The sequence below is a fragment of the Canis lupus genome, chromosome 3 (genome assembly GCF_003254725.2).
Source record: "Canis lupus dingo isolate Sandy chromosome 3, ASM325472v2, whole genome shotgun sequence".
Classification (NCBI taxonomy): Eukaryota; Metazoa; Chordata; class Mammalia; order Carnivora; family Canidae; genus Canis; species Canis lupus.
Genome location: NC_064245.1, coordinates 20,352,672 through 20,365,174, shown reverse-complemented (window position 1 = coordinate 20,365,174; position 12,503 = coordinate 20,352,672). Strand labels below are relative to the sequence as shown.

General features: G+C 46.5%; 1 long non-coding RNA gene across 2 annotated transcripts in view; it reads right to left on the bottom strand.

The window, feature by feature from the left end:
- The window catches only part of LOC118354291 (uncharacterized), a 295,091-nt gene extending 286,042 nt beyond the window's left edge, over positions 1-9,049 (bottom strand). For both annotated transcript variants that reach the window (XR_007409729.1, XR_007409730.1), the window contains exons 1-2: positions 8,538-9,049; positions 2,486-2,642 (exon numbers count right to left, since the gene is read on the bottom strand). This is a non-coding gene — a long non-coding RNA (uncharacterized LOC118354291). The remainder of the gene's footprint in view (positions 1-2,485; positions 2,643-8,537) is intronic.
- Between the last annotated feature and the right edge of the window lie 3,454 nt (positions 9,050-12,503).

The window sequence follows — 12,503 nt, the reverse complement described above, 5'->3', positions numbered from 1 at the left end:
TATTTGTGCTCTTTGGGAATGATTTTTTAAAAATTGGGCTACAGGCTCTGAAAACCTGAGGGTGGAATCAAAAAACTGTTGAGATGATGGTGGCAAACTACAATAATGTACAGCAAGTGACTCCTTTAAAAAGAACAACTATCACTTATGTGTACCATTAAGTACATTTTTGTTATTTCAACTGGAAACCCCACTAAAGATTTAACTACTTAAAAGGGCAACCTGGTGAAGATCTTGTTGTAGCTCCTTTAGCAAGAAGATACCATGAAGTCTTCCAATTTGTCCTTGGAAGAAGGAATTTTTATAAAGGAAGGGAAGTGTTTCTAGACTATGGAGGTAAATATACATTTGTGTCTTTGTGGTCTGGATCTTTCTATTAACAAACAAGCTTCGTAGTCAGAAAAAGAAGAGGAATTGATCCTTTGTTTGGGGTAAGGGAAAGGGAAGACTGCTAGACCCCTGTGGATGAATCTCCAGGGGTTGAATGTGGACAGTGGATACCACCTAGCACGTCCTTGGATAGTACACAAACCCAAAGGATGGTCACTGAGATGCATGTCCTGTGGAAATGCTCATCAGAGAAGCATCCTGACCTGGAAATCTATGGTAGCACCATGTGGTACCCGGAAGCAATGCCACAATGGCCCCAACAAGAGTTCTCCTGGGCCCAGAGCAGCCATGGGCCTTTTCTGTGGGACCTCCGTAAACTCATAGGATTCTTAAATATTTCTGAATAAGGGAAGGGATACTCCTAGGTTATAACATAGATATTTATGTCTATCATAAAGATAAGATTCAAGCCAGTTCTGATTCATTCAGAAATATAAAACAAAAAAGACAGCACCTGCAGCCCAAGTATTGTAGAATAAATTGTACCTTGCCATTATTTTCTGGCCATACCTATTAAATACGTTGAATAAAGACTCTCACTGGCAACAGCTGCCAAGATGGTCAATTTTGTGGCTAGCCACTGCAGAAGTCAGTAGTGTGGGGGTATGATCTGTGGTGTGGGATACAATGGGCCAGGTAAGGGACATCCATTCAGTCTTTTACCTGTGTTCATGGAGCTTCTTCTCTCATTCTCTCTCTCTCTCTCTCTGAGCTTCTTATATAGTACAGACACTGCACTAGGCAGAAAGCATGTGAAGTAAATAACTGGTTTTTCTGGAGTTCATACTATTGAAGAGAAAGTGATATGTACTCTAATATGGGCTATCAAAGGAGGAAACAAAACAAAGTGGCTACATTTATAGGTTTTAGGGTCAGGCATATCTGTCTGAAAATTTACTATGCAAGTGATATTGGACAAGCCTCTGAATCGCATTCTCTTCATCAATAATAATAATTGCAGGACTTAAGCATTCAGTAGATCTTTATAAATATATCAGTGGAGTGATATATTAATTCTATCTCTAGGATCACAAAAAGCTTCATCAAGAAATACATTTGAACTCCATCCCGCAGGATAAGTGCAATTCGCCAGATAAAAAGTGGGGGAACAGCATTCTAGGCAGAAAGGACAATATGGATTAAGTCATGAAGAAGCTTAGAACAAATCTCCCCAAATTCTGCCACTTTGGCACGTGAAATATTTTGAGCTGAAGGTAATCAAGACCAAGCGGGCAAAAGAGAAAATTTGCCCTCCCCTAACTTCCTAGAATTTAAATTGGGAGTCTTTTTCAGAATGAGAGTTTCTACCAGAGATAAATTTTATCTGAGTGACCCATCTGTATGGCAAGGCAAACATCTAATTACCAGTCACCAGCTCCTCTTACTGCCCTGTGAGCTGTCCTCCTCTCCTTTGAATGTATGTGGGCTTCCTGTATATACAAAATTAGATTTGATTTCCTCCTGTTAATCTGTCTCATGTCAATCTAATTCTCAGACCAGCCAAAGAACCTCTGAAAGGTAAAGAAAAATTCTCCCTTTCCAACAAGCCACAGGAGAATTAAAGTACATGGTCCATGCAGGGATTAAGAAGGGTTTAAATACAATCATAATAAAAGGCCTGGGAAAAGGAGGCTGAAATGATGATGAAAATGTAAAACAGGGCTGTGATGTGGCTGGCCACATAACCTCTTAGCAATGAGAAATCAGTAAATATTTTATTTTTATTTATTTATTTATTTATTTATTTATTTATTTATTTATTTATTTATTTATGATAGTCACACACACACACAGAGAGAGAGAGAGAGGCAGAGACATAGGCAGAGGGAGAAGCAGGCTCCATGCACCGGGAACCCGACGCGGGACTCGATCCGGGGGTCTCCAGGATCGCGCCCTGGGCCAAAGGCAGGCTCCAAACAGCTGCGCCACAGGGATCCCAGGGATCCCAGTAAATGTTTTAATACAAAGAGCAGAATCAGATACATATTTTAGAAAGATAGGTGTGGTGCTTTGCAGAGATTAGAGGAGGAAAAGTCAGTAGTGTAGGGCATCTAGGATAGAAAATATCTGATGAAAATCAAATAGATAGGGTCACCTGGGTTCTTCGGTTAGTTGAGTGGCTGCTTCTTGGTTTCAGCTCAGATCTTGATCTCCAGTCGTGAGATCCAGCTCCACACTCAGCGAAGAGTCTCCTTAAGATTCTCTCCTTCTGCCCTTCTCCCTACTTGCATGCGCACGCTCTCTCTCTCTCTCTAAAAATAAATAAATAAAATCTTTAAAAAAAAGAAAAAAGAAAGTCAAATGAGTATACCAGGAAACCCTTGGGAATTGTTATGTGGGAGATAGGGAGATGGGCAACAATGTACATGACTTTCTCTCTCCTTCTACACACGTACACACCCAGAAACATGTATATTTATATGTTGGTCATATAACCTCTGTGCCTCATTCTCCCCTTTCATTAAAGGAGGATATAATAAAATGTCATAAGGATCGTATAGGTTGATATGTAAAAAATGTCTGGCACATAGTAAGGATTATATAAACACGGTTATCGCACTTTTTCCTATCACATCAATTCTTTCCCTTTTTCCCTGGTTTAATCACTGCCCCTTTCCCACTGTCAACCACTTTCTTTTTTGTTAACATTTTCTTTATTTGAGAGAGAGAGAACACAAGCAGGGGGGAGAAAGAGGTAAACTCTACACGGAGCAGGGTGCCCAATGTGGGACTCAATCCCAGGACTCTGGGATCACGCCCCCAGCTGCAGGCAGATGCTTAACTGACTTAGCCACCCAGGTGCCCCTGTCAACCATTTTTATGTCACCAAAGATCCAGCTGCAAATTCTCAGGCCTAAAATGTTCAAGGAGTTCCACAACTTCGATTCAATTCAATATATTTTAAGCGACTCCTTCTATCTTGGAACAATTTCCAGACATGGTAAAGGAGAGTCCATGTAGAAAAGGAATCATTCTCTCTTCTCTGCACTAAGGAAGCTCACATTCCATTAGGGGAAATATGCGATGTCCATAAGGTAGTAAAACGTGGGACACAATAAAGCAAAGACAATGAGAGAAGTTAGAACCAAATGCACAATGGAAAGGCACTTGACTGGGTATCAGAAAACCCATGTTGGAAGTTAATGATTCTACACTTAGTGGCCAAATTGCCTGGGCAAATTGCTGAACTCTGACTGGGTAGAGAGTGTACCGGTTAATCACTGGGGTCTGGAACCAGGCCGGTGGATTCTCAGGGGACTCCACTACCTACTCATTCTGTAGCTTGGGACAAGTTACTTTCTCTCTCTGTACCTCTGCAGTTCAGTCAATAGAAGGAAAAGGAGAATAAGAGTATGTGCTTCCTACAGCTGCTATCTAGACCACATGAATTGAAACATGGAAAGTTCTTAGAACACTGCCTGGCACAAAGAAAAAGCTCTACAAAAAAGCGAGCTGTTTTCAATATTTCTGAACCTCCATACCATTTACCATAAAATAAGAAGAACTAACTTATCCTTTTCACAGTCCTCATAGAAGGTTATCCTGAGATAATTTACATGAAATGAGATAATCTATGTGAAAGTGTTTTGTCAATAGTTGGGTATATAATATACAAAAGCATAATATTATTTATAACATGAAATGCATAAGTAATACATCAGATAATAAATTATATCTTCTCAGAGTGTCCTTGGGCCATCTTGTAGATAGGAATGCTATTTGAAGCCCTTCCTAAATGTATCAGAACTAGAATGAAGCCTTTAGATCTATCTTGCTAAAATTCTAATCAGTGAAAATTGGGGACAATGTGGAAAATAACAAAAAGTGTTGTCAGATGTTTTTAAATAATCATCTGAGTGGGTTGTTCTAACCAATGAACCTGTAGGCACTAATGACCATATTTTTGAAATGATATTAGAATAAATATAAGAAATTCAATCTTTTAAAAATGTTATCCACTTGGGATGCCTGTTGACATTTTGCAAAGCAAACCATAAATGTACTTAAACCGATGATTAAAACATCAAAATTAAAATCAGCCTATCTTTTCTCTGAGTACCTTTTGCAAATGGCACAGGGAACCTTACACAAGCTCCAGGCACCTCTATATTTAATTCCTAGGAGCAAAGGTATTCATCACTGCATTAAGCATCCTGGTCAGGTACTGCTGAGTCAACCCCGTTCTGGGACTTTCCTTGATTGTGAATGCATCATACAAGCCTTGAGATGTCATTATTCCTACATTATGATAAGGCACTCACTTATGCCTCAAAGGGGAGCAGATTTGCCACCCCAAAATATGTCTCTGTGGCATAAGGATTATTTTGAGCTAAAGGCAATCAAAACCCAGCAGATTCAGGAAAAGCTCTTTACCTCCTCCTCAGCTGCCTAAATTTACATTGGAAAGGAGCTATTATCAGAGATACCTTTTTACCCAAGAAAGTTATCTGCATAACAGGCTAACCTTTGTTTTCCAAACAACTTCTCTGCCTTCCAGTAAATGGCCTTCTGTCCCTCTGTGTCGAACATCTCTATCCCTTTCCCTTGCTCAGGATGTTATGTAAGCCTCAATTACCTGGCTGCCTTTGGGTCTCATATTTTTACGGGGCTCCTGTAGGCATGAATTCTGTTTTTCTCCTGTTCATCTGTCTTAGATCAATTCAATTATTAGACCAGCCAAACCACCCGGAAGAGAAGAGGAGCTCATAAAGTGCTTCTTGCTGGGGGAATCTTAAAACAAAAAATAGCAACATGTTTGCTCCTTTGCCCTTTTGTAAGCAAGAAAATTGTGTACACATAAGATAGGGTTGTTCTCAAGGTCTCACAAGCCTTAACAAAGCTCAAATGTGGCCGCTCTAGCTCTTGATGTGTCACCTCTATAACCTCTCCTTACATGTATCCAAAGTAAATTACAAGTGGCTATTTTACCAACTGGTTCTTTAGTTGACTAGTTAAATGAAACTTTTGTCTCTAGAGTCATTTACCAAAGGGTGGTGCTAATTATTAGAACTAAGACTAAGGATGACCTGCAAAGTGTCAGTGTAGCCCCTGGATACAATTTAAATTGAAATTCCGGTCTGTTAGGATGCTTGGGTGGCTCAGCCATTGAGCTGCAGCCTTCGGCTCAGGGCGTGATCCTGGAGTCCCGGGACCCAGTCCCACATCAGGGTCCCTGCAGGGAGCCTCCTTCTCCCTCTGCCTGTGTCTGCCTCTCTCTGTGTGTCTCTCATGAATAAATAAATTAAATAAAATCTTTTTTTAAAAAAAAAAAGAAAGAAATTCCGGGCTGTTTTAGCAACGGAACAAGGATGAGAAACAGTACCTTTGATCACAACACCATAATCACTCTTTACAGCTGGGAGTGTCCTCTTCTCTACTCAAACCCACATCCAGAGAGTAGTCAAATTACAATGTTTGGTTCTCTCATTTCCACCTTGAACCTTAAAACAGGGCCAGTTGCCTTTGACCAAAACAGCTTTCAAATAACCATTACAGGGCTACAGGTTTTAAAAGTAAATAAATCCAATAAGGCTCCAAGTAGTAGATAACTCACAAGCATCTGATATTTGGCTTTGGAACTCTGAGGCATATATGTTAAGAAATGTTTATAACCCCACAGGTGTACTCTATTTCTGAATCAGCACCTACTCTATAGAGCCCAGGTGTCAGTCTCTCAGGGTCCCAGTGAGAAACAACCAGAAGACCAAACAAGAAGAAACCAAACCGTTGAGGACTGACACTATAGACCAGGATCTGGAACTACACAGAATCCTTATAAGTGTTTGGAACCCCTGGAATAGTGATATAAACCACCATCTTGAATCAGATACATGGAAACTTCAGCCTGCCACTGAAGCTCAAGCTGGATCTCAAAAGGCCAAGGTCCATCTTTCAATAGGATTTAAGGAAATATTTAGAAACAAGCCATAGTTGCACACTTGGAAATACACAGATGCTCAGAGTTAGAACTGTTAGGTCATCAGCCATACATGCAAATTCACACAAGCTGACCATCAGAGTCTCTAGTTAGTACGTCCTACTGCACTCACAACTAAATTAGTTATAGGGCAATTCCAAATGACTGTGAACATGTATGTTTTTCTATACATCTGGCTGAGTAGGCCATACCTAGCTCACAACGCACGGTCCTTAAATCAGATTACAGATTTCACCTCTGGAGGAAATAAGTGAAGACATTTAACAATATAATACAATGACCAGTCATAAAAGACCCACATTATACATGACAACACCCTAGACAACAATGAGTCCACTCTCTGGAATCAAGTAACTGCACACCAGGGGTGCCTGGCTGACTTAGTGGAGCATGCAACTCTCGATCTCAGGGTCGTGGGTTCAAGCCCCACGTTGGGCACAGAGCTTACTTAGAAAAGAAAAAAAGACTGTACACCAGAAACAACTCAAATGGCCTTCAACTGGTAAAAAAGAGAAACTATCTGTGGTATGTCCATGCCATGAAATACTGCTCAGCAGTCAAAAGGGACAAATTATATGGGAACTAACTACATCTAACAACCCAGCACAGATGAAGACAAATTCATTATTCTAAGTGAAGGAAATTAGACGCAAAGAAAAAGCTACATACTGTATGATTCAATTTATATGACATTCTGAAAAAAGGCAAAACTATAGGGATGGAGTGGTTTTCAGCATTTAAAGTTATAGGGGAGGTGACTACAAATGGTAAAGGTTGATTATAAAGGCTAGCACTAAATAAATAAATAAATAAATAAATAAATAAATAAATAAATAAATAAATAAATAAATAAATAAGGCTAGCACAAAGGCATTTGGGGAGCGAGTAATGGAACTCTTGTTTCCTGCTTGTGGGGATGGTTATGTGACTCCTTGCACTAGTAAAACTCATAGAATGCTATACCCCCCAAAAGTGAATTTTACAGTATGGATATTAAAAATTAAATAAAAAGTGCAAAAGCTTCAGTATTTCTTTCTCATGTTTTGAATATTCCCATTTAGCTCTTGCTTGTCACTTCAAGCGGTTAGCTTCAATGTCTCCACTTCAACACAGTCTTCCCATACTTCTCCATGTTCTCTTATCTTTCTAATTCTCTCTTCCTCCCCTCACCCCACCTTTCTTCTTTAAGGAAATAAACCTTATTCATATAGCTCAAGCCCATATGGTGCAAGGATCCTTCTCTCCCAGGGATATCCTCCGTCCTGAAGGTGGCAGGACATGTCTGTATACTTCTATTTTGTATACATAATTACATAACAACTTTTATATTTGGAAAGGGTTTAAAAATCTTTTTACAATAATCATTGCTAATATTAACATCAATATCCCACGCTTGTTTTTTGTTTGTTTTGGGGCTTTTGTTTTTTGTTTTTTTTTTGTTTTTGTTTTTTGCAATTTGCTTTTTTCATCCAGCATGCTTTGAAGACAAACTATTCATTTTTAACTGCTGCGGAGTATTTCACTGCAGGAATATGCCAATATACGAATTCACCGTATTCCGGACAGAGATTTAAGACGTTTCCATGCTCCATGTTACACATTTATCTGTCCTTCCTGTCACCTCTTTCTGCAAGACAATGGGCAACTCTAGGGCCAAAACCATCCCCAAATCCCTGTTCCTCTCCCTAATTTCCATCACACCTGAGAATCCAGGCGCATACACGGGTGCTTCGCATCGAAGGGGGATGCTGCGTGCCTGGCATGCGATGCGCACTCCGTGGTCACGTGCTGAATGAGTAAATGATGACGAAATATTTCAAATCTTGCACCCTCTACTCACTTCTCCATGGCATAAAATTTGAGGGGCAACGGACTCAATTCCCACCACAAAGTCCTTTAGACAGTCCTACGTCCAAGTGGGCATCTATGAAACAAGACCACTTGACCATTTCCCCCCTCTCTCACTAGAGGATCTCAAAGCACTATGGAAAGCGCGATTTTCTCCAGCGACACCTGTCCCCTGCGTGCGCCTCAAGGTCAGCTCTGAGCAGTGTCCAAAGCTCGCCTACCCTTTCCCGGTGGCTCTGAAAGGCCGGAAACCAGGGTCTGGATGGAAGTACAATAGCAACCTACTACTCCCAGGTCTTTTTTTCTTCCGGGATTTGGTTTTCCTTTCATGGGTGCGCGTTTGTGCCCCAGGTGGGCTCACCTGCGCGGCTTAAGCCCCCGGCACTGCGCGGGCGGGCGCTGCGGCAGGTCTGTAGCCGCCCCGCCCCCCACTCTCTCCAGCACTAGGGAGCTCTAACGCCGTGCGAGCTCATCTCCAATCCTTTGCAGTTTTGGAAGCTGTGTAGCCCGAGGTCCAGGACAAATCCACGCTGTAGCTCTGGGCTCTCGAAACCGTCTACCAGCGTCCTGCCTTTGGACGTGACCAAGCACACTGTGTGTTTCAGAGCAACGGACCCGGTGTTTGGGAGGAGAGAGACGTTTCACAACCGTCCTGCGTGCAGAGCCTCCCTTGCACACCCGCAGAGGCACGCTCGCCGCCTTTCGCCCCGGCTCCGCAAGCCTCCAACTTGACCTTCGAGGGGATTTCAAGGAGAGTACCTTCCTCCCTCTGCCTGTCGCGTTCCAGGAGCGCGCGCAGGCCTCCTTCGGGGAAGCAGCTGCCCGGGACCGCAGCTCGGAGCAGCGCCCGGCCGGGCGCGCGGACGCGGCGGGGGCGCGGGGGCGCGGGGGCGCGGGGGGCGCGGGGCGGGGCGGGGCGGGGGCAGCTCGTCTGCATATGCATGAGGCAGGCGCCCGGCACGGCCCCCTCGGCCGGCAGCTGCTCGGGCGGGAGCGCGGGAGGGCGGGGAGGACGCGGACCCGCCGCGGGTCCCCGGGACGGAAGCGGCGATTTGCATGGCGCCCGCTGATTGGGTGGCGGCCGGAGGCCGGGTCTGAGACGCGGCTGCTGATTGGCTTAACGGAGGAAATGACAGGATTCCTGTGGCTGAAGCCGGCCCGGGAGGCGCAACCCGAAGCCTGGCCGCGAGGGGGCGCGATGGCCCATCTTTGTTCCCGATTGAGGCGCCTGCGCTCCCCTCCCCCGCTCCGGCCCTGCCCCCACCCCCGCACCCAGACACACGCAGAAAGTGCGGAGAGACCCTGTGATCCAGTCAACTGGCTCTGCCCCGTCTATTAAGAAAGATGAACACTCCTTTCTCTTCCATCTCCTTCATGGGAGACCACTTTTCATTTCAGATGATCACATCAATAAATATTCTTCCGGGAATAAAAAAGGCACTTTGCCAAAAGATAAGAGAATATATGTGAAACGTGCGGATTACGGAGAGAGACAATGCGCGTAGGCAGGGGGACAGGCGCACGTACGTGGATGGGCGCAGGGTCACCCCGAGAACCCCAGGGCGGTGGGGGCGGGGCCCGGCCACGCGGGACACCCGGGGGGAGCGCGCATCGCTCGCAAGGTGCCCGCGGGCCCTACACGCTCGGCCACACGCTGGGGCACACGCCCACTGCCCGCACACCACCACCACCACCACCACCACCACCACCCCGCACGCATGCACACCCCCCACCCCCGGAAAAGCCATCGCAGTAAATGCACACGCAGGGGAAAGACTGCCGAGAAGAGATGGGAGAAGAATTTAAAAGGCTCATCCCCTCCCCCTCCAAAAAATACTCAAGCAGGATGATTCTATTTGCATAACACTAATACACGCAGGACGGCGACAGGAGCAAAAAAAAAAAGGCTCCATTTGAGGCACACACCAGATAATGCGTGTATACACACACACGGACACGCACACGCACGCGCGACTGGGGGCGGGACACACCCGCAGCCTGTGTCCTCCGCCCACGGGCACAGGCAGAGGACAGATGCCATCAGCTGCCATCAGTACAGTTTTCCAGAAAACACTATCGTGAGAAAAACGTAAAGAACCCCCCCCCTTCCAGCTAAGCCACAGAAGAACCGCTAGTGAACCCAGGTTCTCTAAACACACACACACACACACACACACACACACACACACACGTGCACGCGCGCGCGCACACGCCTGCCAGACAGTTAGGTTCAAAGAAATAATGGATGCACAATAGATAACTGAGAGCTAGAGTATGTCATCAGCTTAAACAATACTTTGAAATTACTTCAGCCTGGAGATGGCTTTCTGGAATGCTCCTGGAAAAAAAAAAAATCATACCTAATAAAAAAAATAAACATTTTCATTTATTCGGCTTTTCTTTTTTCTTTTCCTTCGTATTTTTTTTTTTTTTTAAGACAGGAAGGAGGGCGAATTCCCCTTCCCCAAAGGAGGGTAGTAGCCCTGTTGTTGTTTGGGGAGCTCCAGAGCTTTCCAGTTGACTTCCCTGGGAGGAAGGTGCTGGGAGAGGTCTCCCCGCAGCCTCCCAGCCAGACGGCACCACAAAAGGCATTATTACACATTCCAAATAACAAGGGCTGTCTATATATTTACAAATCTGTTCAAATATTTAACCTCTTAACTTGCTAAATATCCCCCTCTTCTCCCTTCCTTTCTCCCCTGCGCTCTCCCCTCTCCCCCTCTCTGCCCTGTCTCCTCCTTTTCCCTTCTCCTCCTGGAAGGGGCGGGGGCGAGAAGCGCCCTTCTGGCCTCCAGAACCGGGCCAGGGGCCCTGGGCTTTCCCTGACCCTATTGGAACCCCAATTTCGTTTCAGCCAATTGCTTCCTTGGCAGCCAAAAAAATCGGTTTGGGACCCCCAGGGCTACCTTTTTGAAAGGAGAAGCTTTGATGTTGTCTCTTAGTTTTCAAACTGCCGCCCCGAAAGGCACCTCCTGGGTAGGAGGGATTTTCCTGACCCTTTGGAGGGGCCCGTGCCCCCCACACCGTGATGTTTTCCCCTGTGTTGCACCTTCAGGACTAGGAGAGGGGCAGCTGCACAAGTGAGGCAGCCGGGGAGTGTCCGCAACATTGGGGGGGACCCAGCCAAGGCCGGAGGTGAGGCGCACGCCTCCTGCAGCAACCAGTTTGGCCACCGTTGAATATTTCTCAGTGCCCAAACCTTTCTTCCTCGGGCTACCCCAGTGACCCTGAGGGCCCGCGGAAACCGTGCAGCTGGCTAGCAGTGGGCCTTTGATGCAGCAGAAGTGCCACGTTCGTCCAAAAGTGACGTGCACTCCCTTTGACGCCTAACGGGACAAGACAGGCGGTGGGTGGGTGCTGCGGGGACCAGCAGGTGAGCCTCCGCGGGGCCCGGCGCCGCCCACCCGTACTCCCCGGCGGGGCCCCCGCCTGCAGCTCACCTCCAAGGACCCACAAGCTCCCAGACCCTGGGCCGGCCGGGCCTCACCCGGGACTGGGCTGCGACACAACCCAAGGTGCCCTGAAGGCGCTTCCCGCGCCATCCTGGGCTCTTCCTTTTTCGGGAAGAATTGCAAGGCGACTCCGAACAGGACCCTTCCCCTTGTCACGTCTCCTCCGGCCTTAAATAAGAACTTTAGGGGCGCCTGGGTGGCGCAGCGGTTTGGCGCCTGCCTTCGGCCCAGGGCGTGATCCTGGAGACCCGGGATCGAATCCCACGTCGGGCTCCCTGCAAGGAGCCTGCTTCTCTCTCTCTCTCTCTCTCTTTCATGACTAAATGAATAAAATCCTTTTAAAAAAATGAGAACTTTAGTCCCCTATGCGTCTGTCTGGGGGTCGTGCCAACAGTGAGGCCGCAGGGTGGCACAATGATGCGCAGCGTGTCTGCGTGTCTCATTTGTTCAGTTGACCATAATCATCTCAACTGCCACCCCCTTCAGATGTCTGCTCTTCTCGGGGGCGATCTACCCACCGCCCCCCACCCCCAGAGCACTTTAGAGAAGCCCAGCCCTCACCTCCCACCGCGGCCTCGACGCACCCCACTTGGGGCTCCACCTGTCAGCGTCGGGCGGCTCGTCGCCTCCGGGGGCCCGGCGGGCCCGACCCTCCCGGGGCGGCCTTGCTGCAGCTGTCGGGGCTGGCGCGGCGCGCGGGGGGCTCCCAGGGCCACCCAGGCCCGGGGCAGGCCGCGCACGGGGCGCAGCAGCTGGTTTACGTCGCCAAAGGGGCTTCCTAAAAACTTTTACATGCATCAGAGAAGGGAAGGAAGGAAGACTAAGTGAGTTAAAAAAAAAAAAAAAAAAAAGAAAGAAAGAAGAAAGAAAAAAAG